The sequence below is a fragment of the Chiloscyllium plagiosum genome, unplaced genomic scaffold (genome assembly GCF_037043375.1).
Source record: "Chiloscyllium plagiosum isolate Xiang-an unplaced genomic scaffold, Cpla_swu_hap1 HiC_scaffold_3, whole genome shotgun sequence".
In the NCBI taxonomy this organism is placed as follows: Eukaryota; Metazoa; Chordata; class Chondrichthyes; order Orectolobiformes; family Hemiscylliidae; genus Chiloscyllium; species Chiloscyllium plagiosum.
Window position 1 is genome coordinate 141957951 of NW_028270141.1, and position 26409 is coordinate 141984359.

Consider the following 26409-nt stretch of genomic DNA (forward strand, 5'->3'; position numbering starts at 1 on the left):
TCTCTTTTCTCTTTGCTCTTCCTCCTCCGTGCGTGCTTCCCTCCCTCCGTCCCTCCAGCTGCCTTTCAGCCAGCCCTTGCCCACCAGGCTCCTGTCGTCTCCCACATCCCCACACAGGCCAACTGCAAGCCCTCCCCCTGCTTCATAGGGCCGCAGCCTGCATTCTCTCATCCTTCCACACTCCTCCACCCCTCCATTTCGGAATGCCGGGCACTGACCAGTGGGGTACCGCACGGATCAGTACTGGGACCGCAGCTTTTTACAATCTATCTTCAGGATATACAAGATGGTATTAGCAATAACATTCGCAAATTTCATCAGCTGGGTGGCAGGGTGAAATGTGATGAGGATGTTAGGAGATTACAGGGTGACCTGGACAAGTTAGGTGAGTGCTCAGATGCATGGCAGATGCACTTTCACGTGGATAAATGGATCCTTATCCACTTTGGTGGCAAGAACAGGAAGGCAGATTACCACCTAAGTGGAATCAATTTAGGTAAAGGGGCAGTACAGAGAGATCTGGGGGTTCTTGTACACCACTCAATGAAGGTAAGCATGCAGGTACAGCAGGTAGTGAAGAAGGCTAATAGCATGCTGGCCTTCATAACAAGAGGGATTGTGTATAGAAGCAAAGAGGTCCTTCTGCAGCTGTACAGGGCCCTGGTGAGACCACACCTGGAGTACTGTGTGCAGTTCTGGTCTCCAAATTTGAGGAGAGACATTCTGGCTATTGAGGGAATGCAGCGTAGGTTCACGAGGTCAATTCCTGGAATGGCGGGATTACCTTACACTGAAAGACTGGAGCGACTGGGCTTGTGTACCCTTGAGTTTAGAAGACTGAGAGGGGATCTGGTTGAGACATATAAGATGATCAAAGGATTGGACACTCTGGCGGCAGGCAACATGTTTCCGCTGCGGGGTGAGTGCCGAAACAGAGGACACAGCTTAAAAATACGGGGTAGACCATTTAGGACAGAGATGAGGAGAAACTTCTTCACCCAGAGAGTGGTGGCTGTGTGGAATGATCTGCCCCAGAGGGCAGTGGAGGCCCAGTCTCTGGATTCATTTAAGAAAGAGTTGGATAGAGCTCTCAAGGATAGTGGAATCAAGGGTTATGGAGATAAGGCAGGAACAGGATACTGATTAAGGATGATCAGCCATGATCATATTGAATGGTGGTGCAGGCTGGAAGGGCAGAATGGCCAACTCCTGCACCTATTGTCTATTGTCCGCCTTTCCTGACTGCCTCCCGCAGACAGCGTGCAGCCCCAATCCCTTTCTTGCTGATTTTGGCAGCGCTCCGCTCTCCTCCCCTCCGTGTCTCGTGCCTGCAGGAGACTGATGCCAGGCACAGCAGCAGCAGCAAAAATAACCTGCCGCTCCATTGCCTGGCACAAGACAAGTGCAGAGGGGTGACTTGAGCAGCCACTGCTGGCGGAAAAAGCCTACTGCACCTGGTATGCCCAGGCGGTCTCCCATCCAAGTACTAACCAGGCCTGAGTCTGCTTAGCTTCCAAGATCAGACGAGATCGGGCGTTTTCAGACTAGTAAGGCCGTAGGCGCTGGCCCCTGCCTTTTCTCCCTACTTCAAAGCGTGCTGGCCAGCCACATTTTCTTTGTTGCTCTTTCTCTTTATCCCCTTTGGCTTTTTTTTCTCTTTTCTCTTTGCTCTTCCTCCTCCGTGCGTGCTTCCCTCCCTCCGTCCCTCCAGCTGCCTTTCAGCCAGCCCTTGCCCACCAGGCTCCTGTAGTCTCCCACATCCCCACACAGGCCAACTGCAAGCCCTCCCCCTGCTTCATAGGGCCGCAGCCTGCATTCTCTCATCCTTCCACACTCCTCCACCCCTCCATTTCGGAATGCCGGGCACTGACCAGTGGGGTACCGCACGGATCAGTACTGGGACCGCAGCTTTTTACAATCTATCTTCAGGATATACAAGATGGTATTAGCAATAACATTCGCAAATTTCATCAGCTGGGTGGCAGGGTGAAATGTGATGAGGATGTTAGGAGATTACAGGGTGACCTGGACAAGTTAGGTGAGTGCTCAGATGCATGGCAGATGCACTTTCACGTGGATAAATGGATCCTTATCCACTTTGGTGGCAAGAACAGGAAGGCAGATTACCACCTAAGTGGAATCAATTTAGGTAAAGGGGCAGTACAGAGAGATCTGGGGGTTCTTGTACACCACTCAATGAAGGTAAGCATGCAGGTACAGCAGGTAGTGAAGAAGGCTAATAGCATGCTGGCCTTCATAACAAGAGGGATTGAGTATAGAAGCAAAGAGGTCCTTCTGCAGCTGTACAGGGCCCTGGTGAGACCACACCTGGAGTACTGTGTGCAGTTCTGGTCTCCAAATTTGAGGAGAGACATTCTGGCTATTGAGGGAATGCAGCGTAGGTTCACGAGGTCAATTCCTGGTCAATTCTGGGATTACCTTACACTGAAAGACTGGAGCGACTGGGCTTGTGTACCCTTGAGTTTAGAAGACTGAGAGGGGATCTGGTTGAGACATATAAGATGATCAAAGGATTGGACACTCTGGCGGCAGGCAACATGTTTCCGCTGCGGGGTGAGTGCCGAAACAGAGGACACAGCTTAAAAATACGGGGTAGACCATTTAGGACAGAGATGAGGAGAAACTTCTTCACCCAGAGAGTGGTGGCTGTGTGGAATGCTCTGCCCCAGAGGGCAGTGGAGGCCCAGTCTCTGGATTCATTTAAGAAAGAGTTGGATAGAGCTCTCAAGGATAGTGGAATCAAGGGTTATGGAGATAAGGCAGGAACAGGATACTGATTAAGGATGATCAGCCATGATCATATTGAATGGTGGTGCAGGCTGGAAGGGCAGAATGGCCAACTCCTGCACCTATTGTCTATTGTCCGCCTTTCCTGACTGCCACCTGCAGACAGCGTGCAGCCCCAATCCCTTTCTTTCCGCCTTTCTTGCTGATTTTGGCAGCGCTCCGCTCTCCTCCCCTCCGTGTCTCGTGCCTGCAGGAGACTGATGCCAGGCACAGCAGCAGCAGCAAAAATAACCTGCCGCTCCATTGCCTGGCACAAGACAAGTGCAGAGGGGTGACTTGAGCAGCCACTGCTGGCGGAAAAAGCCTACTGCACCTGGTATTCCCAGGCGGTCTCCCATCCAAGTACTAACCAGGCCTGAGTCTGCTTAGCTTCCGAGATCAGACGAGATCGGGCATTTTCAGACTAGTATGGCCGTAGGCGCTGGCCCCTGCCTTTTCTCCCTACTTCAAGGCGTGCTGGCCAGCCACATTTTCTTTCTTGCTCTTTCTCTTTATCCCCTTTGGCTTTTTTTTCTCTTTTCTCTTTGCTCTTCCTCCTCCGTGCGTGCTTCCCTCCCTCCGTCCCTCCAGCTGCCTTTCAGCCAGCCCTTGCCCACCAGGCTCCTGTAGTCTCCCACATCCCCACACAGGCCAACTGCAAGCCCTCCCCCTGCTTCATAGGGCCGCAGCCTGCATTCTCTCATCCTTCCACACTCCTCCACCCCTCCATTTCGGAATGCCGGGCACTGACCAGTGGGGTACCGCACGGATCAGTACTGGGACCGCAGCTTTTTACAATCTATCTTCAGGATATACAAGATGGTATTAGCAATAACATTCGCAAATTTCATCAGCTGGGTGGCAGGGTGAAATGTGATGAGGATCTTAGGAGATTACAGGGTGACCTGGACAAGTTAGGTGAGTGCTCAGATGCATGGCAGATGCACTTTCACGTGGATAAATGGATCCTTATCCACTTTGGTGGCAAGAACAGGAAGGCAGATTACCACCTAAGTGGAATCAATTAAGGTAAAGGGGCAGTACAGAGAGATCTGGGGGTTCTTGTACACCACTCAATGAAGGTAAGCATGCAGGTACAGCAGGTAGTGAAGAAGGCTAATAGCATGCTGGCCTTCATAACAAGAGGGATTGAGTATAGAAGCAAAGAGGTCCTTCTGCAGCTGTACAGGGCCCTGGTGAGACCACACCTGGAGTACTGTGTGCAGTTCTGGTCTCCAAATTTGAGGAGAGACATTCTGGCTATTGAGGGAATGCAGCGTAGGTTCACGAGGTCAATTCCTGGAATGGCGGGATTACCTTACACTGAAAGACTGGAGCGACTGGGCTTGTGTACCCTTGAGTTTAGAAGACTGAGAGGGGATCTGGTTGAGACATATAAGATGATCAAAGGATTGGACACTCTGGCGGCAGGCAACATGTTTCCGCTGTGGGGTGAGTGCCGAAACAGAGGACACAGCTTAAAAATACGGGGTAGACCATTTAGGACAGAGATGAGGAGAAACTTCTTCACCCAGAGAGTGGTGGCTGTGTGGAATGCTCTGCCCCAGAGGGCAGTGGAGGCCCAGTCTCTGGATTCATTTAAGAAAGAGTTGGATAGAGCTCTCAAGGATAGTGGAATCAAGGGTTATGGAGATAAGGCAGGAACAGGATACTGATTAAGGATGATCAGCCATGATCATATTGAATGGTGGTGCAGGCTGGAAGGGCAGAATGGCCAACTCCTGCACCTATTGTCTATTGTCCGCCTTTCCTGACTGCCACCCGCAGACAGCGTGCAGCCCCAATCCCTTTCTTTCCGCCTTTCTTGCTGATTTTGGCAGCGCTCCGCTCTCCTCCCCTCCGTGTCTCGTGCCTGCAGGAGACTGATGCCAGGCACAGCAGCAGCAGCAAAAATAACCTGCCGCTCCATTGCCTGGCACAAGACAAGTGCAGAGGGGTGACTTGAGCAGCCACTGCTGGCGGAAAAAGCCTACTGCACCTGGTATTCCCAGGCGGTCTCCCATCCAAGTACTAACCAGGCCTGAGTCTGCTTAGCTTCCGAGATCAGACGAGATCGGGCGTTTTCAGACTAGTATGGCCGTAGGTGCTGGCCCCTGCCTTTTCTCCCTACTTCAAGGCGTGCTGGCCAGCCACATTTTCTTTCTTGCTCTTTCTCTTTATCCCCTTTGGCTTTTTTTTCTCTTTTCTCTTTGCTCTTCCTCCTCCGTGCGTGCTTCCCTCCCTCCGTCCCTCCAGCTGCCTTTCAGCCAGCCCTTGCCCACCAGGCTCCTGTAGTCTCCCACATCCCCACACAGGCCAACTGCAAGCCCTCCCCCTGCTTCATAGGGCCGCAGCCTGCATTCTCTCATCCTTCCACACTCCTCCACCCCTCCATTTCGGAATGCCGGGCACTGACCAGTGGGGTACCGCACGGATCAGTACTGGGACCGCAGCTTTTTACAATCTATCTTCAGGATATACAAGATGGTATTAGCAATAACATTCGCAAATTTCATCAGCTGGGTGGCAGGGTGAAATGTGATGAGGATGTTAGGAGATTACAGGGTGACCTGGACAAGTTAGGTGAGTGCTCAGATGCATGGCAGATGCACTTTCACGTGGATAAATGGATCCTTATCCACTTTGGTGGCAAGAACAGGAAGGCAGATTACCACCTAAGTGGAATCAATTTAGGTAAAGGGGCAGTACAGAGAGATCTGGGGGTTCTTGTACACCACTCAATGAAGGTAAGCATGCAGGTACAGCAGGTAGTGAAGAAGGCTAATAGCATGCTGGCCTTCATAACAAGAGGGATTGTGTATAGAAGCAAAGAGGTCCTTCTGCAGCTGTACAGGGCCCTGGTGAGACCACACCTGGAGTACTGTGTGCAGTTCTGGTCTCCAAATTTGAGGAGAGACATTCTGGCTATTGAGGGAATGCAGCGTAGGTTCACGAGGTCAATTCCTGGAATGGCGGGATTACCTTACACTGAAAGACTGGAGCGACTGGGCTTGTGTACCCTTGAGTTTAGAAGACTGAGAGGGGATCTGGTTGAGACATATAAGATGATCAAAGGATTGGACACTCTGGCGGCAGGCAACATGTTTCCGCTGTGGGGTGAGTGCCGAAACAGAGGACACAGCTTAAAAATACGGGGTAGACCATTTAGGACAGAGATGAGGAGAAACTTCTTCACCCAGAGAGTGGTGGCTGTGTGGAATGCTCTGCCCCAGAGGGCAGTGGAGGCCCAGTCTCTGGATTCATTTAAGAAAGAGTTGGATAGAGCTCTCAAGGATAGTGGAATCAAGGGTTATGGAGATAAGGCAGGAACAGGATACTGATTAAGGATGATCAGCCATGATCATATTGAATGGTGGTGCAGGCTGGAAGGGCAGAATGGCCAACTCCTGCACCTATTGTCTATTGTCCGCCTTTCCTGACTGCCACCCGCAGACAGCGTGCAGCCCCAATCCCTTTCTTTCCGCCTTTCTTGCTGATTTTGGCAGCGCTCCGCTCTCCTCCCCTCCGTGTCTCGTGCCTGCAGGAGACTGATGCCAGGCACAGCAGCAGCAGCAAAAATAACCTGCCGCTCCATTGCCTGGCACAAGACAAGTGCAGAGGGGTGACTTGAGCAGCCACTGCTGGCGGAAAAAGCCTACTGCACCTGGTATTCCCAGGCGGTCTCCCATCCAAGTACTAACCAGGCCTGAGTCTGCTTAGCTTCCGAGATCAGACGAGATCGGGCGTTTTCAGACTAGTATGGCCGTAGGTGCTGGCCCCTGCCTTTTCTCCCTACTTCAAGGCGTGCTGGCCAGCCACATTTTCTTTCTTGCTCTTTCTCTTTATCCCCTTTGGCTTTTTTTTCTCTTTTCTCTTTGCTCTTCCTCCTCCGTGCGTGCTTCCCTCCCTCCGTCCCTCCAGCTGCCTTTCAGCCAGCCCTTGCCCACCAGGCTCCTGTAGTCTCCCACATCCCCACACAGGCCAACTGCAAGCCCTCCCCCTGCTTCATAGGGCCGCAGCCTGCATTCTCTCATCCTTCCACACTCCTCCACCCCTCCATTTCGGAATGCCGGGCACTGACCAGTGGGGTACCGCACGGATCAGTACTGGGACCGCAGCTTTTTACAATCTATCTTCAGGATATACAAGATGGTATTAGCAATAACATTCGCAAATTTCATCAGCTGGGTGGCAGGGTGAAATGTGATGAGGATGTTAGGAGATTACAGGGTGACCTGGACAAGTTAGGTGAGTGCTCAGATGCATGGCAGATGCACTTTCACGTGGATAAATGGATCCTTATCCACTTTGGTGGCAAGAACAGGAAGGCAGATTACCACCTAAGTGGAATCAATTTAGGTAAAGGGGCAGTACAGAGAGATCTGGGGGTTCTTGTACACCACTCAATGAAGGTAAGCATGCAGGTACAGCAGGTAGTGAAGAAGGCTAATAGCATGCTGGCCTTCATAACAAGAGGGATTGTGTATAGAAGCAAAGAGGTCCTTCTGCAGCTGTACAGGGCCCTGGTGAGACCACACCTGGAGTACTGTGTGCAGTTCTGGTCTCCAAATTTGAGGAGAGACATTCTGGCTATTGAGGGAATGCAGCGTAGGTTCACGAGGTCAATTCCTGGAATGGCGGGATTACCTTACACTGAAAGACTGGAGCGACTGGGCTTGTGTACCCTTGAGTTTAGAAGACTGAGAGGGGATCTGGTTGAGACATATAAGATGATCAAAGGATTGGACACTCTGGCGGCAGGCAACATGTTTCCGCTGCGGGGTGAGTGCCGAAACAGAGGACACAGCTTAAAAATACGGGGTAGACCATTTAGGACAGAGATGAGGAGAAACTTCTTCACCCAGAGAGTGGTGGCTGTGTGGAATGATCTGCCCCAGAGGGCAGTGGAGGCCCAGTCTCTGGATTCATTTAAGAAAGAGTTGGATAGAGCTCTCAAGGATAGTGGAATCAAGGGTTATGGAGATAAGGCAGGAACAGGATACTGATTAAGGATGATCAGCCATGATCATATTGAATGGTGGTGCAGGCTGGAAGGGCAGAATGGCCAACTCCTGCACCTATTGTCTATTGTCCGCCTTTCCTGACTGCCTCCCGCAGACAGCGTGCAGCCCCAATCCCTTTCTTGCTGATTTTGGCAGCGCTCCGCTCTCCTCCCCTCCGTGTCTCGTGCCTGCAGGAGACTGATGCCAGGCACAGCAGCAGCAGCAAAAATAACCTGCCGCTCCATTGCCTGGCACAAGACAAGTGCAGAGGGGTGACTTGAGCAGCCACTGCTGGCGGAAAAAGCCTACTGCACCTGGTATGCCCAGGCGGTCTCCCATCCAAGTACTAACCAGGCCTGAGTCTGCTTAGCTTCCAAGATCAGACGAGATCGGGCGTTTTCAGACTAGTAAGGCCGTAGGCGCTGGCCCCTGCCTTTTCTCCCTACTTCAAAGCGTGCTGGCCAGCCACATTTTCTTTGTTGCTCTTTCTCTTTATCCCCTTTGGCTTTTTTTTCTCTTTTCTCTTTGCTCTTCCTCCTCCGTGCGTGCTTCCCTCCCTCCGTCCCTCCAGCTGCCTTTCAGCCAGCCCTTGCCCACCAGGCTCCTGTAGTCTCCCACATCCCCACACAGGCCAACTGCAAGCCCTCCCCCTGCTTCATAGGGCCGCAGCCTGCATTCTCTCATCCTTCCACACTCCTCCACCCCTCCATTTCGGAATGCCGGGCACTGACCAGTGGGGTACCGCACGGATCAGTACTGGGACCGCAGCTTTTTACAATCTATCTTCAGGATATACAAGATGGTATTAGCAATAACATTCGCAAATTTCATCAGCTGGGTGGCAGGGTGAAATGTGATGAGGATGTTAGGAGATTACAGGGTGACCTGGACAAGTTAGGTGAGTGCTCAGATGCATGGCAGATGCACTTTCACGTGGATAAATGGATCCTTATCCACTTTGGTGGCAAGAACAGGAAGGCAGATTACCACCTAAGTGGAATCAATTTAGGTAAAGGGGCAGTACAGAGAGATCTGGGGGTTCTTGTACACCACTCAATGAAGGTAAGCATGCAGGTACAGCAGGTAGTGAAGAAGGCTAATAGCATGCTGGCCTTCATAACAAGAAGGATTGAGTATAGAAGCAAAGAGGTCCTTCTGCAGCTGTACAGGGCCCTGGTGAGACCACACCTGGAGTACTGTGTGCAGTTCTGGTCTCCAAATTTGAGGAGAGACATTCTGGCTATTGAGGGAATGCAGCGTAGGTTCACGAGGTCAATTCCTGGAATGGCGGGATTACCTTACACTGAAAGACTGGAGCGACTGGGCTTGTGTACCCTTGAGTTTAGAAGACTGAGAGGGGATCTGGTTGAGACATATAAGATGATCAAAGGATTGGACACTCTGGCGGCAGGCAACATGTTTCCGCTGCGGGGTGAGTGCCGAAACAGAGGACACAGCTTAAAAATACGGGGTAGACCATTTAGGACAGAGATGAGGAGAAACTTCTTCACCCAGAGAGTGGTGGCTGTGTGGAATGCTCTGCCCCAGAGGGCAGTGGAGGCCCAGTCTCTGGATTCATTTAAGAAAGAGTTGGATAGAGCTCTCAAGGATAGTGGAATCAAGGGTTATGGAGATAAGGCAGGAACAGGATACTGATTAAGGCTGATCAGCCATGATCATATTGAATGGTGGTGCAGGCTGGAAGGGCAGAATGGCCAACTCCTGCACCTATTGTCTATTGTCCGCCTTTCCTGACTGCCACCTGCAGACAGCGTGCAGCCCCAATCCCTTTCTTTCCGCCTTTCTTGCTGATTTTGGCAGCGCTCCGCTCTCCTCCCCTCCGTGTCTCGTGCCTGCAGGAGACTGATGCCAGGCACAGCAGCAGCAGCAAAAATAACCTGCCGCTCCATTGCCTGGCACAAGACAAGTGCAGAGGGGTGACTTGAGCAGCCACTGCTGGCGGAAAAAGCCTACTGCACCTGGTATTCCCAGGCGGTCTCCCATCCAAGTACTAACCAGGCCTGAGTCTGCTTAGCTTCCGAGATCAGACGAGATCGGGCGTTTTCAGACTAGTATGGCCGTAGGCGCTGGCCTCTGCCTTTTCTCCCTACTTCAAGGCGTGCTGGCCAGCCACATTTTCTTTCTTGCTCTTTCTCTTTATCCCCTTTGGCTTTTTTTTCTCTTTTCTCTTTGCTCTTCCTCCTCCGTGCGTGCTTCCCTCCCTCCGTCCCTCCAGCTGCCTTTCAGCCAGCCCTTGCCCACCAGGCTCCTGTAGTCTCACACATCCCCACACAGGCCAACTGCAAGCCCTCCCCCTGCTTCATAGGGCCGCAGCCTGCATTCTCTCATCCTTCCACACTCCTCCACCCCTCCATTTCGGAATGCCGGGCACTGACCAGTGGGGTACCGCACGGATCAGTACTGGGACCGCAGCTTTTTACAATCTATCTTCAGGATATACAAGATGGTATTAGCAATAACATTCGCAAATTTCATCAGCTGGGTGGCAGGGTGAAATGTGATGAGGATGTTAGGAGATTACAGGGTGACCTGGACAAGTTAGGTGAGTGCTCAGATGCATGGCAGATGCACTTTCACGTGGATAAATGGATCCTTATCCACTTTGGTGGCAAGAACAGGAAGGCAGATTACCACCTAAGTGGAATCAATTTAGGTAAAGGGGCAGTACAGAGAGATCTGGGGGTTCTTGTACACCACTCAATGAAGGTAAGCATGCAGGTACAGCAGGTAGTGAAGAAGGCTAATAGCATGCTGGCCTTCATAACAAGAAGGATTGAGTATAGAAGCAAAGAGGTCCTTCTGCAGCTGTACAGGGCCCTGGTGAGACCACACCTGGAGTACTGTGTGCAGTTCTGGTCTCCAAATTTGAGGAGAGACATTCTGGCTATTGAGGGAATGCAGCGTAGGTTCACGAGGTCAATTCCTGGAATGGCGGGATTACCTTACACTGAAAGACTGGAGCGACTGGGCTTGTGTACCCTTGAGTTTAGAAGACTGAGAGGGGATCTGGTTGAGACATATAAGATGATCAAAGGATTGGACACTCTGGCGGCAGGCAACATGTTTCCGCTGCGGGGTGAGTGCCGAAACAGAGGACACAGCTTAAAAATACGGGGTAGACCATTTAGGACAGAGATGAGGAGAAACTTCTTCACCCAGAGAGTGGTGGCTGTGTGGAATGCTCTGCCCCAGAGGGCAGTGGAGGCCCAGTCTCTGGATTCATTTAAGAAAGAGTTGGATAGAGCTCTCAAGGATAGTGGAATCAAGGGTTATGGAGATAAGGCAGGAACAGGATACTGATTAAGGATGATCAGCCATGATCATATTGAATGGTGGTGCAGGCTGGAAGGGCAGAATGGCCAACTCCTGCACCTATTGTCTATTGTCCGCCTTTCCTGACTGCCACCCGCAGACAGCGTGCAGCCCCAATCCCTTTCTTTCCGCCTTTCTTGCTGATTTTGGCAGCGCTCCGCTCTCCTCCCCTCCGTGTCTGATGCCAGGCACAGCAGCAGCAACAAAAATAACCTGCCGCTCCATTGCCTGGCACAAGACAAGTGCAGAGGGGTGACTTGAGCAGCCACTGCTGGCGGAAAAAGCCTACTGCACCTGGTATTCCCAGGCGGTCTCCCATCCAAGTACTAACCAGGCCTGAGTCTGCTTAGCTTCCGAGATCAGACGAGATCGGGCGTTTTCAGACTAGTATGGCCGTAGGCGCTGGCCCCTGCCTTTTCTCCCTACTTCAAGGCGTGCTGGCCAGCCACATTTTCTTTCTTGCTCTTTCTCTTTATCCCCTTTGGCTTTTTTTTCTCTTTTCTCTTTGCTCTTCCTCCTCCGTGCGTGCTTCCCTCCCTCCGTCCCTCCAGCTGCCTTTCAGCCAGCCCTTGCCCACCAGGCTCCTGTAGTCTCACACATCCCCACACAGGCCAACTGCAAGCCCTCCCCCTGCTTCATAGGGCCGCAGCCTGCATTCTCTCATCCTTCCACACTCCTCCACCCCTCCATTTCGGAATGCCGGGCACTGACCAGTGGGGTACCGCACGGATCAGTACTGGGACCGCAGCTTTTTACAATCTATCTTCAGGATATACAAGATGGTATTAGCAATAACATTCGCAAATTTCATCAGCTGGGTGGCAGGGTGAAATGTGATGAGGATGTTAGGAGATTACAGGGTGACCTGGACAAGTTAGGTGAGTGCTCAGATGCATGGCAGATGCACTTTCACGTGGATAAATGGATCCTTATCCACTTTGGTGGCAAGAACAGGAAGGCAGATTACCACCTAAGTGGAATCAATTTAGGTAAAGGGGCAGTACAGAGAGATCTGGGGGTTCTTGTACACCACTCAATGAAGGTAAGCATGCAGGTACAGCAGGTAGTGAAGAAGGCTAATAGCATGCTGGCCTTCATAACAAGAAGGATTGAGTATAGAAGCAAAGAGGTCCTTCTGCAGCTGTACAGGGCCCTGGTGAGACCACACCTGGAGTACTGTGTGCAGTTCTGGTCTCCAAATTTGAGGAGAGACATTCTGGCTATTGAGGGAATGCAGCGTAGGTTCACGAGGTCAATTCCTGGAATGGCGGGATTACCTTACACTGAAAGACTGGAGCGACTGGGCTTGTGTACCCTTGAGTTTAGAAGACTGAGAGGGGATCTGGTTGAGACATATAAGATGATCAAAGGATTGGACACTCTGGCGGCAGGCAACATGTTTCCGCTGCGGGGTGAGTGCCGAAACAGAGGACACAGCTTAAAAATACGGGGTAGACCATTTAGGACAGAGATGAGGAGAAACTTCTTCACCCAGAGAGTGGTGGCTGTGTGGAATGCTCTGCCCCAGAGGGCAGTGGAGGCCCAGTCTCTGGATTCATTTAAGAAAGAGTTGGATAGAGCTCTCAAGGATAGTGGAATCAAGGGTTATGGAGATAAGGCAGGAACAGGATACTGATTAAGGCTGATCAGCCATGATCATATTGAATGGTGGTGCAGGCTGGAAGGGCAGAATGGCCAACTCCTGCACCTATTGTCTATTGTCCGCCTTTCCTGACTGCCACCTGCAGACAGCGTGCAGCCCCAATCCCTTTCTTTCCGCCTTTCTTGCTGATTTTGGCAGCGCTCCGCTCTCCTCCCCTCCGTGTCTCGTGCCTGCAGGAGACTGATGCCAGGCACAGCAGCAGCAGCAAAAATAACCTGCCGCTCCATTGCCTGGCACAAGACAAGTGCAGAGGGGTGACTTGAGCAGCCACTGCTGGCGGAAAAAGCCTACTGCACCTGGTATTCCCAGGCGGTCTCCCATCCAAGTACTAACCAGGCCTGAGTCTGCTTAGCTTCCGAGATCAGACGAGATCGGGCGTTTTCAGACTAGTATGGCCGTAGGCGCTGGCCCCTGCCTTTTCTCCCTACTTCAAGGCGTGCTGGCCAGCCACATTTTCTTTCTTGCTCTTTCTCTTTATCCCCTTTGGCTTTTTTTTCTCTTTTCTCTTTGCTCTTCCTCCTCCGTGCGTGCTTCCCTCCCTCCGTCCCTCCAGCTGCCTTTCAGCCAGCCCTTGCCCACCAGGCTCCTGTCGTCTCCCACATCCCCACACAGGCCAACTGCAAGCCCTCCCCCTGCTTCATAGGGCCGCAGCCTGCATTCTCTCATCCTTCCACACTCCTCCACCCCTCCATTTCGGAATGCCGGGCACTGACCAGTGGGGTACCGCACGGATCAGTACTGGGACCGCAGCTTTTTACAATCTATCTTCAGGATATACAAGATGGTATTAGCAATAACATTCGCAAATTTCATCAGCTGGGTGGCAGGGTGAAATGTGATGAGGATGTTAGGAGATTACAGGGTGACCTGGACAAGTTAGGTGAGTGCTCAGATGCATGGCAGATGCACTTTCACGTGGATAAATGGATCCTTATCCACTTTGGTGGCAAGAACAGGAAGGCAGATTACCACCTAAGTGGAATCAATTTAGGTAAAGGGGCAGTACAGAGAGATCTGGGGGTTCTTGTACACCACTCAATGAAGGTAAGCATGCAGGTACAGCAGGTAGTGAAGAAGGCTAATAGCATGCTGGCCTTCATAACAAGAGGGATTGTGTATAGAAGCAAAGAGGTCCTTCTGCAGCTGTACAGGGCCCTGGTGAGACCACACCTGGAGTACTGTGTGCAGTTCTGGTCTCCAAATTTGAGGAGAGACATTCTGGCTATTGAGGGAATGCAGCGTAGGTTCACGAGGTCAATTCCTGGAATGGCGGGATTACCTTACACTGAAAGACTGGAGCGACTGGGCTTGTGTACCCTTGAGTTTAGAAGACTGAGAGGGGATCTGGTTGAGACATATAAGATGATCAAAGGATTGGACACTCTGGCGGCAGGCAACATGTTTCCGCTGCGGGGTGAGTGCCGAAACAGAGGACACAGCTTAAAAATACGGGGTAGACCATTTAGGACAGAGATGAGGAGAAACTTCTTCACCCAGAGAGTGGTGGCTGTGTGGAATGATCTGCCCCAGAGGGCAGTGGAGGCCCAGTCTCTGGATTCATTTAAGAAAGAGTTGGATAGAGCTCTCAAGGATAGTGGAATCAAGGGTTATGGAGATAAGGCAGGAACAGGATACTGATTAAGGATGATCAGCCATGATCATATTGAATGGTGGTGCAGGCTGGAAGGGCAGAATGGCCAACTCCTGCACCTATTGTCTATTGTCCGCCTTTCCTGACTGCCTCCCGCAGACAGCGTGCAGCCCCAATCCCTTTCTTGCTGATTTTGGCAGCGCTCCGCTCTCCTCCCCTCCGTGTCTCGTGCCTGCAGGAGACTGATGCCAGGCACAGCAGCAGCAGCAAAAATAACCTGCCGCTCCATTGCCTGGCACAAGACAAGTGCAGAGGGGTGACTTGAGCAGCCACTGCTGGCGGAAAAAGCCTACTGCACCTGGTATGCCCAGGCGGTCTCCCATCCAAGTACTAACCAGGCCTGAGTCTGCTTAGCTTCCAAGATCAGACGAGATCGGGCGTTTTCAGACTAGTAAGGCCGTAGGCGCTGGCCCCTGCCTTTTCTCCCTACTTCAAAGCGTGCTGGCCAGCCACATTTTCTTTGTTGCTCTTTCTCTTTATCCCCTTTGGCTTTTTTTTCTCTTTTCTCTTTGCTCTTCCTCCTCCGTGCGTGCTTCCCTCCCTCCGTCCCTCCAGCTGCCTTTCAGCCAGCCCTTGCCCACCAGGCTCCTGTAGTCTCCCACATCCCCACACAGGCCAACTGCAAGCCCTCCCCCTGCTTCATAGGGCCGCAGCCTGCATTCTCTCATCCTTCCACACTCCTCCACCCCTCCATTTCGGAATGCCGGGCACTGACCAGTGGGGTACCGCACGGATCAGTACTGGGACCGCAGCTTTTTACAATCTATCTTCAGGATATACAAGATGGTATTAGCAATAACATTCGCAAATTTCATCAGCTGGGTGGCAGGGTGAAATGTGATGAGGATGTTAGGAGATTACAGGGTGACCTGGACAAGTTAGGTGAGTGCTCAGATGCATGGCAGATGCACTTTCACGTGGATAAATGGATCCTTATCCACTTTGGTGGCAAGAACAGGAAGGCAGATTACCACCTAAGTGGAATCAATTTAGGTAAAGGGGCAGTACAGAGAGATCTGGGGGTTCTTGTACACCACTCAATGAAGGTAAGCATGCAGGTACAGCAGGTAGTGAAGAAGGCTAATAGCATGCTGGCCTTCATAACAAGAGGGATTGAGTATAGAAGCAAAGAGGTCCTTCTGCAGCTGTACAGGGCCCTGGTGAGACCACACCTGGAGTACTGTGTGCAGTTCTGGTCTCCAAATTTGAGGAGAGACATTCTGGCTATTGAGGGAATGCAGCGTAGGTTCACGAGGTCAATTCCTGGAATGGCGGGATTACCTTACACTGAAAGACTGGAGCGACTGGGCTTGTGTACCCTTGAGTTTAGAAGACTGAGAGGGGATCTGGTTGAGACATATAAGATGATCAAAGGATTGGACACTCTGGCGGCAGGCAACATGTTTCCGCTGCGGGGTGAGTGCCGAAACAGAGGACACAGCTTAAAAATACGGGGTAGACCATTTAGGACAGAGATGAGGAGAAACTTCTTCACCCAGAGAGTGGTGGCTGTGTGGAATGCTCTGCCCCAGAGGGCAGTGGAGGCCCAGTCTCTGGATTCATTTAAGAAAGAGTTGGATAGAGCTCTCAAGGATAGTGGAATCAAGGGTTATGGAGATAAGGCAGGAACAGGATACTGATTAAGGATGATCAGCCATGATCATATTGAATGGTGGTGCAGGCTGGAAGGGCAGAATGGCCAACTCCTGCACCTATTGTCTATTGTCCGCCTTTCCTGACTGCCACCCGCAGACAGCGTGCAGCCCCAATCCCTTTCTTTCCGCCTTTCTTGCTGATTTTGGCAGCGCTCCGCTCTCCTCCCCTCCGTGTCTCGTGCCTGCAGGAGACTGATGCCAGGCACAGCAGCAGCAGCAAAAATAACCTGCCGCTCCATTGCCTGGCACAAGACAAGTGCAGAGGGGTGACTTGAGCAGCCACTGCTGGCGGAAAAAGCCTACTGCACCTGGTATTCCCAGGCGGTCTCCCATCCAAGTACTAACCAGGCCTGAGTCTGCTTAGCTTCCGAGATCAGACGAGATCGGGCGTTTTCAGACTAGTATGGCCGTAGGCGCTGGCCCCTGCCTTTTCTCCCTACTTCAAGGCGTGCTGGCCAGCCACATTTTCTTTCTTGCTCTTTCTCTTTATCCCCTTTGGCTTTTTTTTCTCTTTTCTCTTTGCTCTTCCTCCTCCGTGCGTGCTTCCCTCCCTCCGTCCCTCCAGCTGCCTTTCAGCCAGCCCTTGCCCACCAGGCTCCTGTAGTCTCCCACATCCCCACACAGGCCAACTGCAAGCCCTCCCCCTGCTTCATAGGGCCGCAGCCTGCATTCTCTCATCCTTCCACACTCCTCCACCCCTCCATTTCGGAATGCCGGGCACTGACCAGTGGGGTACCGCACGGATCAGTACTGGGACCGCAGCTTTTTACAATCTATCTTCAGGATATACAAGATGGTATTAGCAATAACATTCGCAAATTTCATCAGCTGGGTGGCAGGGTGAAATGTGATGAGGATGTTAGGAGATTACAGGGTGACCTGGACAAGTTAGGTGAGTGCTCAGATGCATGGCAGATGCACTTTCACGTGGATAAATGGATCCTTATCCACTTTGGTGGCAAGAACAGGAAGGCAGATTACCACCTAAGTGGAATCAATTTAGGTAAAGGGGCAGTACAGAGAGATCTGGGGGTTCTTGTACACCACTCAATGAAGGTAAGCATGCAGGTACAGCAGGTAGTGAAGAAGGCTAATAGCATGCTGGCCTTCATAACAAGAGGGATTGAGTATAGAAGCAAAGAGGTCCTTCTGCAGCTGTACAGGGCCCTGGTGAGACCACACCTGGAGTACTGTGTGCAGTTCTGGTCTCCAAATTTGAGGAGAGACATTCTGGCTATTGAGGGAATGCAGCGTAGGTTCACGAGGTCAATTCCTGGTCAATTCCGGGATTACCTTACACTGAAAGACTGGAGCGACTGGGCTTGTGTACCCTTGAGTTTAGAAGACTGAGAGGGGATCTGGTTGAGACATATAAGATGATCAAAGGATTGGACACTCTGGCGGCAGGCAACATGTTTCCGCTGCGGGGTGAGTGCCGAAACAGAGGACACAGCTTAAAAATACGGGGTAGACCATTTAGGACAGAGATGAGGAGAAACTTCTTCACCCAGAGAGTGGTGGCTGTGTGGAATGCTCTGCCCCAGAGGGCAGTGGAGGCCCAGTCTCTGGATTCATTTAAGAAAGAGTTGGATAGAGCTCTCAAGGATAGTGGAATCAAGGGTTATGGAGATAAGGCAGGAACAGGATACTGATTAAGGCTGATCAGCCATGATCATATTGAATGGTGGTGCAGGCTGGAAGGGCAGAATGGCCAACTCCTGCACCTATTGTCTATTGTCCGCCTTTCCTGACTGCCACCCGCAGACAGCGTGCAGCCCCAATCCCTTTCTTTCCGCCTTTCTTGCTGATTTTGGCAGCGCTCCGCTCTCCTCCCCTCCGTGTCTCGTGCCTGCAGGAGACTGATGCCAGGCACAGCAGCAGCAGCAAAAATAACCTGCCGCTCCATTGCCTGGCACAAGACAAGTGCAGAGGGGTGACTTGAGCAGCCACTGCTGGTGGAAAAAGCCTACTGCACCTGGTATTCCCAGGCGGTCTCCCATCCAAGTACTAACCAGGCCTGAGTCTGCTTAGCTTCCGAGATCAGACGAGATCGGGCGTTTTCAGACTAGTATGGCCGTAGGTGCTGGCCCCTGCCTTTTCTCCCTACTTCAAGGCGTGCTGGCCAGCCACATTTTCTTTCTTGCTCTTTCTCTTTATCCCCTTTGGCTTTTTTTTCTCTTTTCTCTTTGCTCTTCCTCCTCCGTGCGTGCTTCCCTCCCTCCGTCCCTCCAGCTGCCTTTCAGCCAGCCCTTGCCCACCAGGCTCCTGTCGTCTCCCACATCCCCACACAGGCCAACTGCAAGCCCTCCCCCTGCTTCATAGGGCCGCAGCCTGCATTCTCTCATCCTTCCACACTCCTCCACCCCTCCATTTCGGAATGCCGGGCACTGACCAGTGGGGTACCGCACGGATCAGTACTGGGACCGCAGCTTTTTACAATCTATCTTCAGGATATACAAGATGGTATTAGCAATAACATTCGCAAATTTCATCAGCTGGGTGGCAGGGTGAAATGTGATGAGGATGTTAGGAGATTACAGGGTGACCTGGACAAGTTAGGTGAGTGCTCAGATGCATGGCAGATGCACTTTCACGTGGATAAATGGATCCTTATCCACTTTGGTGGCAAGAACAGGAAGGCAGATTACCACCTAAGTGGAATCAATTTAGGTAAAGGGGCAGTACAGAGAGATCTGGGGGTTCTTGTACACCACTCAATGAAGGTAAGCATGCAGGTACAGCAGGTAGTGAAGAAGGCTAATAGCATGCTGGCCTTCATAACAAGAGGGATTGAGTATAGAAGCAAAGAGGTCCTTCTGCAGCTGTACAGGGCCCTGGTGAGACCACACCTGGAGTACTGTGTGCAGTTCTGGTCTCCAAATTTGAGGAGAGACATTCTGGCTATTGAGGGAATGCAGCGTAGGTTCACGAGGTCAATTCCTGGAATGGCGGGATTACCTTACACTGAAAGACTGGAGCGACTGGGCTTGTGTACCCTTGAGTTTAGAAGACTGAGAGGGGATCTGGTTGAGACATATAAGATGATCAAAGGATTGGACACTCTGGCGGCAGGCAACATGTTTCCGCTGCGGGGTGAGTGCCGAAACAGAGGACACAGCTTAAAAATACGGGGTAGACCATTTAGGACAGAGATGAGGAGAAACTTCTTCACCCAGAGAGTGGTGGCTGTGTGGAATGCTCTGCCCCAGAGGGCAGTGGAGGCCCAGTCTCTGGATTCATTTAAGAAAGAGTTGGATAGAGCTCTCAAGGATAGTGGAATCAAGGGTTATGGAGATAAGGCAGGAACAGGATACTGATTAAGGATGATCAGCCATGATCATATTGAATGGTGGTGCAGGCTGGAAGGGCAGAATGGCCAACTCCTGCACCTATTGTCTATTGTCCGCCTTTCCTGACTGCCACCCGCAGACAGCGTGCAGCCCCAATCCCTTTCTTTCCGCCTTTCTTGCTGATTTTGGCAGCGCTCCGCTCTCCTCCCCTCCGTGTCTCGTGCCTGCAGGAGACTGATGCCAGGCACAGCAGCAGCAGCAAAAATAACCTGCCGCTCCATTGCCTGGCACAAGACAAGTGCAGAGGGGTGACTTGAGCAGCCACTGCTGGCGGAAAAAGCCTACTGCACCTGGTATTCCCAGGCGGTCTCCCATCCAAGTACTAACCAGGCCTGAGTCTGCTTAGCTTCCGAGATCAGACGAGATCAGGCGTTTTCAGACTAGTATGGCCGTAGGCGCTGGCCCCTGCCTTTTCTCCCTACTTCAAGGCGTGCTGGCCAGCCACATTTTCTTTCTTGCTCTTTCTCTTTATCCCCTTTGGCTTTTTTTTCTCTTTTCTCTTTGCTCTTCCTCCTCCGTGCGTGCTTCCCTCCCTCCGTCCCTCCAGCTGCCTTTCAGCCAGCCCTTGCCCACCAGGCTCCTGTAGTCTCCCACATCCCCACACAGGCCAACTGCAAGCCCTCCCCCTGCTTCATAGGGCCGCAGCCTGCATTCTCTCATCCTTCCACACTCCTCCACCCCTCCATTTCGGAATGCCGGGCACTGACCAGTGGGGTACCGCACGGATCAGTACTGGGACCGCAGCTTTTTACAATCTATCTTCAGGATATACAAGATGGTATTAGCAATAACATTCGCACATTTCATCAGCTGGGTGGCAGGGTGAAATGTGATGAGGATGTTAGGAGATTACAGGGTGACCTGGACAAGTTAGGTGAGTGCTCAGATGCATGGCAGATGCACTTTCACGTGGATAAATGGATCCTTATCCACTTTGGTGGCAAGAACAGGAAGGCAGATTACCACCTAAGTGGAATCAATTTAGGTAAAGGGGCAGTACAGAGAGATCTGGGGGTTCTTGTACACCACTCAATGAAGGTAAGCATGCAGGTACAGAAGGTAGTGAAGAAGGCTAATAGCATGCTGGCCTTCATAACAAGAAGGATTGAGTATAGAAGCAAAGAGGTCCTTCTGCAGCTGTACAGGGCCCTGGTGAGACCACACCTGGAGTACTGTGTGCAGTTCTGGTCTCCAAATTTGAGGAGAGACATTCTGGCTATTGAGGGAATGCAGCGTAGGTTCACGAGGTCAATTCCTGGAATGGCGGGATTACCTTACACTGAAAGACTGGAGCGACTGGGCTTGTGTACCCTTGAGTTTAGAAGACTGAGAGGGGATCTGGTTGAGACATATAAGATGATCAAAGGATTGGACACTCTGGCGGCAGGCAACATGTTTCCGCTGCGGGGTGAGTGCCGAAACAGAGGACACAGCTTAAAAATACGGGGTAGACCATTTAGGACAGAGATGAGGAGAAACTTCTTCACCCAGAGAGTGGTGGCTGTGTGGAATGCTCTGCCCCAGAGGGCAGTGGAGGCCCAGTCTCTGGATTCATTTAAGAAAGAGTTGGATAGAGCTCTCAAGGATAGTGGAATCAAGGGTTATGGAGATAAGGCAGGAACAGGATACTGATTAAGGATGATCAGCCATGATCATATTGAATGGTGGTGCAGGCTGGAAGGGCAGAATGGCCAACTCCTGCACCTATTGTCTATTGTCCGCCTTTCCTGACTGCCACCCGCAGACAGCGTGCAGCCCCAATCCCTTTCTTGCTGATTTTGGCAGCGCTCCGCTCTCCTCCCCTCCGTGTCTCGTGCCTGCAGGAGACTGATGCCAGGCACAGCAGCAGCAGCAAAAATAACCTGCCGCTCCATTGCCTGGCACAAGACAAGTGCAGAGGGGTGACTTGAGCAGCCACTGCTGGCGGAAAAAGCCTACTGCACCTGGTATTCCCAGGCGGTCTCCCATCCAAGTACTAACCAGGCCTGAGTCTGCTTAGCTTCCAAGATCAGACGTTTTCAGACTAGTATGGCCGTAGGCGCTGGCCCCTGCCTTTTCTCCCTACTTCAAGGCGTGCTGGCCAGCCACATTTTCTTTCTTGCTCTTTCTCTTTATCCCCTTTGGCTTTTTTTTCTCTTTTCTCTTTGCTCTTCCTCCTCCGTGCGTGCTTCCCTCCCTCCGTCCCTCCAGCTGCCTTTCAGCCAGCCCTTGCCCACCAGGCTCCTGTAGTCTCCCACATCCCCACACAGGCCAACTGCAAGCCCTCCCCCTGCTTCATAGGGCCGCAGCCTGCATTCTCTCATCCTTCCACACTCCTCCACCCCTCCATTTCGGAATGCCGGGCACTGACCAGTGGGGTACCGCACGGATCAGTACTGGGACCGCAGCTTTTTACAATCTATCTTCAGGATATACAAGATGGTATTAGCAATAACATTCGCACATTTCATCAGCTGGGTGGCAGGGTGAAATGTGATGAGGATGTTAGGAGATTACAGGGTGACCTGGACAAGTTAGGTGAGTGCTCAGATGCATGGCAGATGCACTTTCACGTGGATAAATGGATCCTTATCCACTTTGGTGGCAAGAACAGGAAGGCAGATTACCACCTAAGTGGAATCAATTTAGGTAAAGGGGCAGTACAGAGAGATCTGGGGGTTCTTGTACACCACTCAATGAAGGTAAGCATGCAGGTACAGCAGGTAGTGAAGAAGGCTAATAGCATGCTGGCCTTCATAACAAGAGGGATTGAGTATAGAAGCAAAGAGGTCCTTCTGCAGCTGTACAGGGCCCTGGTGAGACCACACCTGGAGTACTGTGTGCAGTTCTGGTCTCCAAATTTGAGGAGAGACATTCTGGCTATTGAGGGAATGCAGCGTAGGTTCACGAGGTCAATTCCTGGAATGGCGGGATTACCTTACACTGAAAGACTGGAGCGACTGGGCTTGTGTACCCTTGAGTTTAGAAGACTGAGAGGGGATCTGGTTGAGACATATAAGATGATCAAAGGATTGGACACTCTGGCGGCAGGCAACATGTTTCCGCTGCGGGGTGAGTGCCGAAACAGAGGACACAGCTTAAAAATACGGGGTAGACCATTTAGGACAGAGATGAGGAGAAACTTCTTCACCCAGAGAGTGGTGGCTGTGTGGAATGCTCTGCCCCAGAGGGCAGTGGAGGCCCAGTCTCTGGATTCATTTAAGAAAGAGTTGGATAGAGCTCTCAAGGATAGTGGAATCAAGGGTTATGGAGATAAGGCAGGAACAGGATACTGATTAAGGATGATCAGCCATGATCATATTGAATGGTGGTGCAGGCTGGAAGGGCAGAATGGCCAACTCCTGCACCTATTGTCTATTGTCCGCCTTTCCTGACTGCCACCCGCAGACAGCGTGCAGCCCCAATCCCTTTCTTGCTGATTTTGGCAGCGCTCCGCTCTCCTCCCCTCCGTGTCTCGTGCCTGCAGGAGACTGATGCCAGGCACAGCAGCAGCAGCAAAAATAACCTGCCGCTCCATTGCCTGGCACAAGACAAGTGCAGAGGGGTGACTTGAGCAGCCACTGCTGGCGGAAAAAGCCTACTGCACCTGGTATTCCCAGGCGGTCTCCCATCCAAGTACTAACCAGGCCTGAGTCTGCTTAGCTTCCGAGATCAGACGAGATCGGGCGTTTTCAGACTAGTATGGCCATAGGCGCTGGCCCCTGCCTTTTCTCCCTACTTCAAGGCGTGCTGGCCAGCCACATTTTCTTTCTTGCTCTTTCTCTTTATCCCCTTTGGCTTATTTTTCTCTTTTCTCTTTGCTCTTCCTCCTCCGTGCGTGCTTCCCTCCCTCCGTCCCTCCAGCTGCCTTTCAGCCAGCCCTTGCCCACCAGGCTCCTGTAGTCTCCCACATCCCCACACAGGCCAACTGCAAGCCCTCCCCCTGCTTCATAGGGCCGCAGCCTGCATTCTCTCATCCTTCCACACTCCTCCACCCCTCCATTTCGGAATGCCGGGCACTGACCAGTGGGGTACCGCACGGATCAGTACTGGGACCGCAGCTTTTTACAATCTATCTTCAGGATATACAAGATGGTATTAGCAATAACATTCGCAAATTTCATCAGCTGGGTGGCAGGGTGAAATGTGATGAGGATGTTAGGAGATTACAGGGTGACCTGGACAAGTTAGGTGAGTGCTCAGATGCATGGCAGATGCACTTTCACGTGGATAAATGGATCCTTATCCACTTTGGTGGCAAGAACAGGAAGGCAGATTACCACCTAAGTGGAATCAATTTAGGTAAAGGGGCAGTACAGAGAGATCTGGGGGTTCTTGTACACCACTCAATGAAGGTAAGCATGCAGGTACAGCAGGTAGTGAAGAAGGCTAATAGCATGCTGGCCTTCATAACAAGAGGGATTGAGTATAGAAGCAAAGAGGTCCTTCTGCAGCTGTACAGGGCCCTGGTGAGACCACACCTGGAGTACTGTGTGCAGTTCTGGTCTCCAAATTTGAGGAGAGACATTCTGGCTATTGAGGGAATGCAGCGTAGGTTCACGAGGTCAATTCCTGGAATGGCGGGATTACCTTACACTGAAAGACTGGAGCGACTGGGCTTGTGTACCCTTGAGTTTAGAAGACTGAGAGGGGATCTGGTTGAGACATATAAGATGATCAAAGGATTGGACACTCTGGCGGCAGGCAACATGTTTCCGCTGCGGGGTGAGTGCCGAAACAGAGGACACAGCTTAAAAATACGGGGTAGACCATTTAGGACAGAGATGAGGAGAAACTTCTTCACCCAGAGAGTGGTGGCTGTGTGGAATGCTCTGCCCCAGAGGGCAGTGGAGGCCCAGTCTCTGGATTCATTTAAGAAAGAGTTGGATAGAGCTCTCAAGGATAGTGGAATCAAGGGTTATGGAGATAAGGCAGGAACAGGATACTGATTAAGGATGATCAGCCATGATCATATTGAATGGTGGTGCAGGCTGGAAGGGCAGAATGGCCAACTCCTGCACCTATTGTCTATTGTCCGCCTTTCCTGACTGCCACCCGCAGACAGCGTGCAGCCCCAATCCCTTTCTTTCCGCCTTTCTTGCTGATTTTGGCAGCGCTCCGCTCTCCTCCCCTCCGTGTCTCGTGCCTGCAGGAGACTGATGCCAGGCACAGCAGCAGCAGCAAAAATAACCTGCCGCTCCATTGCCTGGCACAAGACAAGTGCAGAGGGGTGACTTGAGCAGCCACTGCTGGCGGAAAAAGCCTACTGCACCTGGTATTCCCAGGCGGTCTCCCATCCAAGTACTAACCAGGCCAGAGTCTGCTTAGCTTCCGAGATCAGACGAGATCGGGCGTTTTCAGACTAGTATGGCCGTAGGCGCTGGCCCCTGCCTTTTCTCCCTACTTCAAAGCGTGCTGGCCAGCCACATTTTCTTTCTTGCTCTTTCTCTTTATCCCCTTTGGCTTTTTTTTCTCTTTTCTCTTTGCTCTTCCTCCTCCGTGCGTGCTTCCCTCCCTCCGTCCCTCCAGCTGCCTTTCAGCCAGCCCTTGCCCACCAGGCTCCTGTAGTCTCCCACATCCCCACACAGGCCAACTGCAAGCCCTCCCCCTGCTTCATAGGGCCGCAGCCTGCATTCTCTCATCCTTCCACACTCCTCCACCCCTCCATTTCGGAATGCCGGGCACTGACCAGTGGGGTACCGCACGGATCTGTACTGGGACCGCAGCTTTTTACAATCTATCTTCAGGATATACAAGATGGTATTAGCAATAACATTCGCAAATTTCATCAGCTGGGTGGCAGGGTGAAATGTGATGAGGATGTTAGGAGATTACAGGGTGACCTGGACAAGTTAGGTGAGTGCTCAGATGCATGGCAGATGCACTTTCACGTGGATAAATGGATCCTTATCCACTTTGGTGGCAAGAACAGGAAGGCAGATTACCACCTAAGTGGAATCAATTTAGGTAAAGGGGCAGTACAGAGAGATCTGGGGGTTCTTGTACACCACTCAATGAAGGTAAGCATGCAGGTACAGCAGGTAGTGAAGAAGGCTAATAGCATGCTGGCCTTCATAACAAGAGGGATTGAGTATAGAAGCAAAGAGGTCCTTCTGCAGCTGTACAGGGCCCTGGTGAGACCACACCTGGAGTACTGTGTGCAGTTCTGGTCTCCAAATTTGAGGAGAGACATTCTGGCTATTGAGGGAATGCAGCGTAGGTTCACGAGGTCAATTCCTGGAATGGCGGGATTACCTTACACTGAAAGACTGGAGCGACTGGGCTTGTGTACCCTTGAGTTTAGAAGACTGAGAGGGGATCTGGTTGAGACATATAAGATGATCAAAGGATTGGACACTCTGGCGGCAGGCAACATGTTTCCGCTGCGGGGTGAGTGCCGAAACAGAGGACACAGCTTAAAAATACGGGGTAGACCATTTAGGACAGAGATGAGGAGAAACTTCTTCACCCAGAGAGTGGTGGCTGTGTGGAATGCTCTGCCCCAGAGGGCAGTGGAGGCCCAGTCTCTGGATTCATTTAAGAAAGAGTTGGATAGAGCTCTCAAGGATAGTGGAATCAAGGGTTATGGAGATAAGGCAGGAACAGGATACTGATTAAGGATGATCAGCCATGATCATATTGAATGGTGGTGCAGGCTGGAAGGGCAGAATGGCCAACTCCTGCACCTATTGTCTATTGTCCGCCTTTCCTGACTGCCACCCGCAGACAGCGTGCAGCCCCAATCCCTTTCTTTCCGCCTTTCTTGCTTATTTTGGCAGCGCTCCGCTCTCCTCCCCTCCGTGTCTCGTGCCTGCAGGAGACTGATGCCAGGCACAGCAGCAGCAGCAAAAATAACCTGCCGCTCCATTGCCTGGCACAAGACAAGTGCAGAGGGGTGACTTGAGCAGCCACTGCTGGCGGAAAAAGCCTACTGCACCTGGTATTCCCAGGCGGTCTCCCATCCAAGTACTAACCAGGCCTGAGTCTG

General features: G+C 51.8%; 12 non-coding genes and 4 pseudogenes across 12 annotated transcripts in view; all 16 read right to left on the reverse strand.

Moving 5' to 3' along the window:
* Positions 1 to 1442: 1442 nt before the first annotated feature.
* On the reverse strand, positions 1443 to 1561 carry LOC148151597 (5S ribosomal RNA; annotated as a pseudogene).
* A 1548-nt stretch (positions 1562 to 3109) lies between these two features.
* Positions 3110 to 3228, reverse strand: LOC148151598 (5S ribosomal RNA). The gene has a single exon (XR_015756746.1). It is a non-coding gene; the product is annotated as a 5S ribosomal RNA (ribosomal RNA).
* A 1546-nt stretch (positions 3229 to 4774) lies between these two features.
* Positions 4775 to 4893, reverse strand: LOC148151599 (5S ribosomal RNA). Its single transcript, XR_015755373.1, has one exon. It is a non-coding gene; the product is annotated as a 5S ribosomal RNA (ribosomal RNA).
* Positions 4894 to 6439: 1546 nt separating this feature from the next.
* LOC148151600 (5S ribosomal RNA) lies at positions 6440 to 6558 on the reverse strand. Its single transcript, XR_015755374.1, has one exon. It is a non-coding gene; the product is annotated as a 5S ribosomal RNA (ribosomal RNA).
* Positions 6559 to 8092: 1534 nt separating this feature from the next.
* On the reverse strand, positions 8093 to 8211 carry LOC148151601 (5S ribosomal RNA; annotated as a pseudogene).
* A 1546-nt stretch (positions 8212 to 9757) lies between these two features.
* On the reverse strand, positions 9758 to 9876 carry LOC148151602 (5S ribosomal RNA). The gene has a single exon (XR_015756595.1). It is a non-coding gene; the product is annotated as a 5S ribosomal RNA (ribosomal RNA).
* Positions 9877 to 11405: 1529 nt separating this feature from the next.
* Positions 11406 to 11524, reverse strand: LOC148151603 (5S ribosomal RNA). The gene has a single exon (XR_015756596.1). It is a non-coding gene; the product is annotated as a 5S ribosomal RNA (ribosomal RNA).
* Positions 11525 to 13070: 1546 nt separating this feature from the next.
* LOC148151604 (5S ribosomal RNA) lies at positions 13071 to 13189 on the reverse strand. Its single transcript, XR_015756598.1, has one exon. It is a non-coding gene; the product is annotated as a 5S ribosomal RNA (ribosomal RNA).
* A 1534-nt stretch (positions 13190 to 14723) lies between these two features.
* LOC148151605 (5S ribosomal RNA) lies at positions 14724 to 14842 on the reverse strand (annotated as a pseudogene).
* Positions 14843 to 16388: 1546 nt separating this feature from the next.
* LOC148151606 (5S ribosomal RNA) lies at positions 16389 to 16507 on the reverse strand. The gene has a single exon (XR_015756599.1). It is a non-coding gene; the product is annotated as a 5S ribosomal RNA (ribosomal RNA).
* Positions 16508 to 18055: 1548 nt separating this feature from the next.
* Positions 18056 to 18174, reverse strand: LOC148151607 (5S ribosomal RNA). The gene has a single exon (XR_015755375.1). It is a non-coding gene; the product is annotated as a 5S ribosomal RNA (ribosomal RNA).
* A 1546-nt stretch (positions 18175 to 19720) lies between these two features.
* Positions 19721 to 19839, reverse strand: LOC148151608 (5S ribosomal RNA). Its single transcript, XR_015756787.1, has one exon. It is a non-coding gene; the product is annotated as a 5S ribosomal RNA (ribosomal RNA).
* Positions 19840 to 21373: 1534 nt separating this feature from the next.
* LOC148151609 (5S ribosomal RNA) lies at positions 21374 to 21482 on the reverse strand (annotated as a pseudogene).
* A 1534-nt stretch (positions 21483 to 23016) lies between these two features.
* LOC148151610 (5S ribosomal RNA) lies at positions 23017 to 23135 on the reverse strand. Its single transcript, XR_015756685.1, has one exon. It is a non-coding gene; the product is annotated as a 5S ribosomal RNA (ribosomal RNA).
* Positions 23136 to 24681: 1546 nt separating this feature from the next.
* Positions 24682 to 24800, reverse strand: LOC148151611 (5S ribosomal RNA). The gene has a single exon (XR_015755451.1). It is a non-coding gene; the product is annotated as a 5S ribosomal RNA (ribosomal RNA).
* A 1546-nt stretch (positions 24801 to 26346) lies between these two features.
* Positions 26347 to 26409, reverse strand: part of LOC148151612 (5S ribosomal RNA) — a 119-nt gene continuing 56 nt past the window's right edge. Inside the window, exon 1 of the ribosomal RNA XR_015755713.1 lies at positions 26347 to 26409. This exon is cut by the window's right edge and continues 56 nt beyond it. This is a non-coding gene — a ribosomal RNA (5S ribosomal RNA).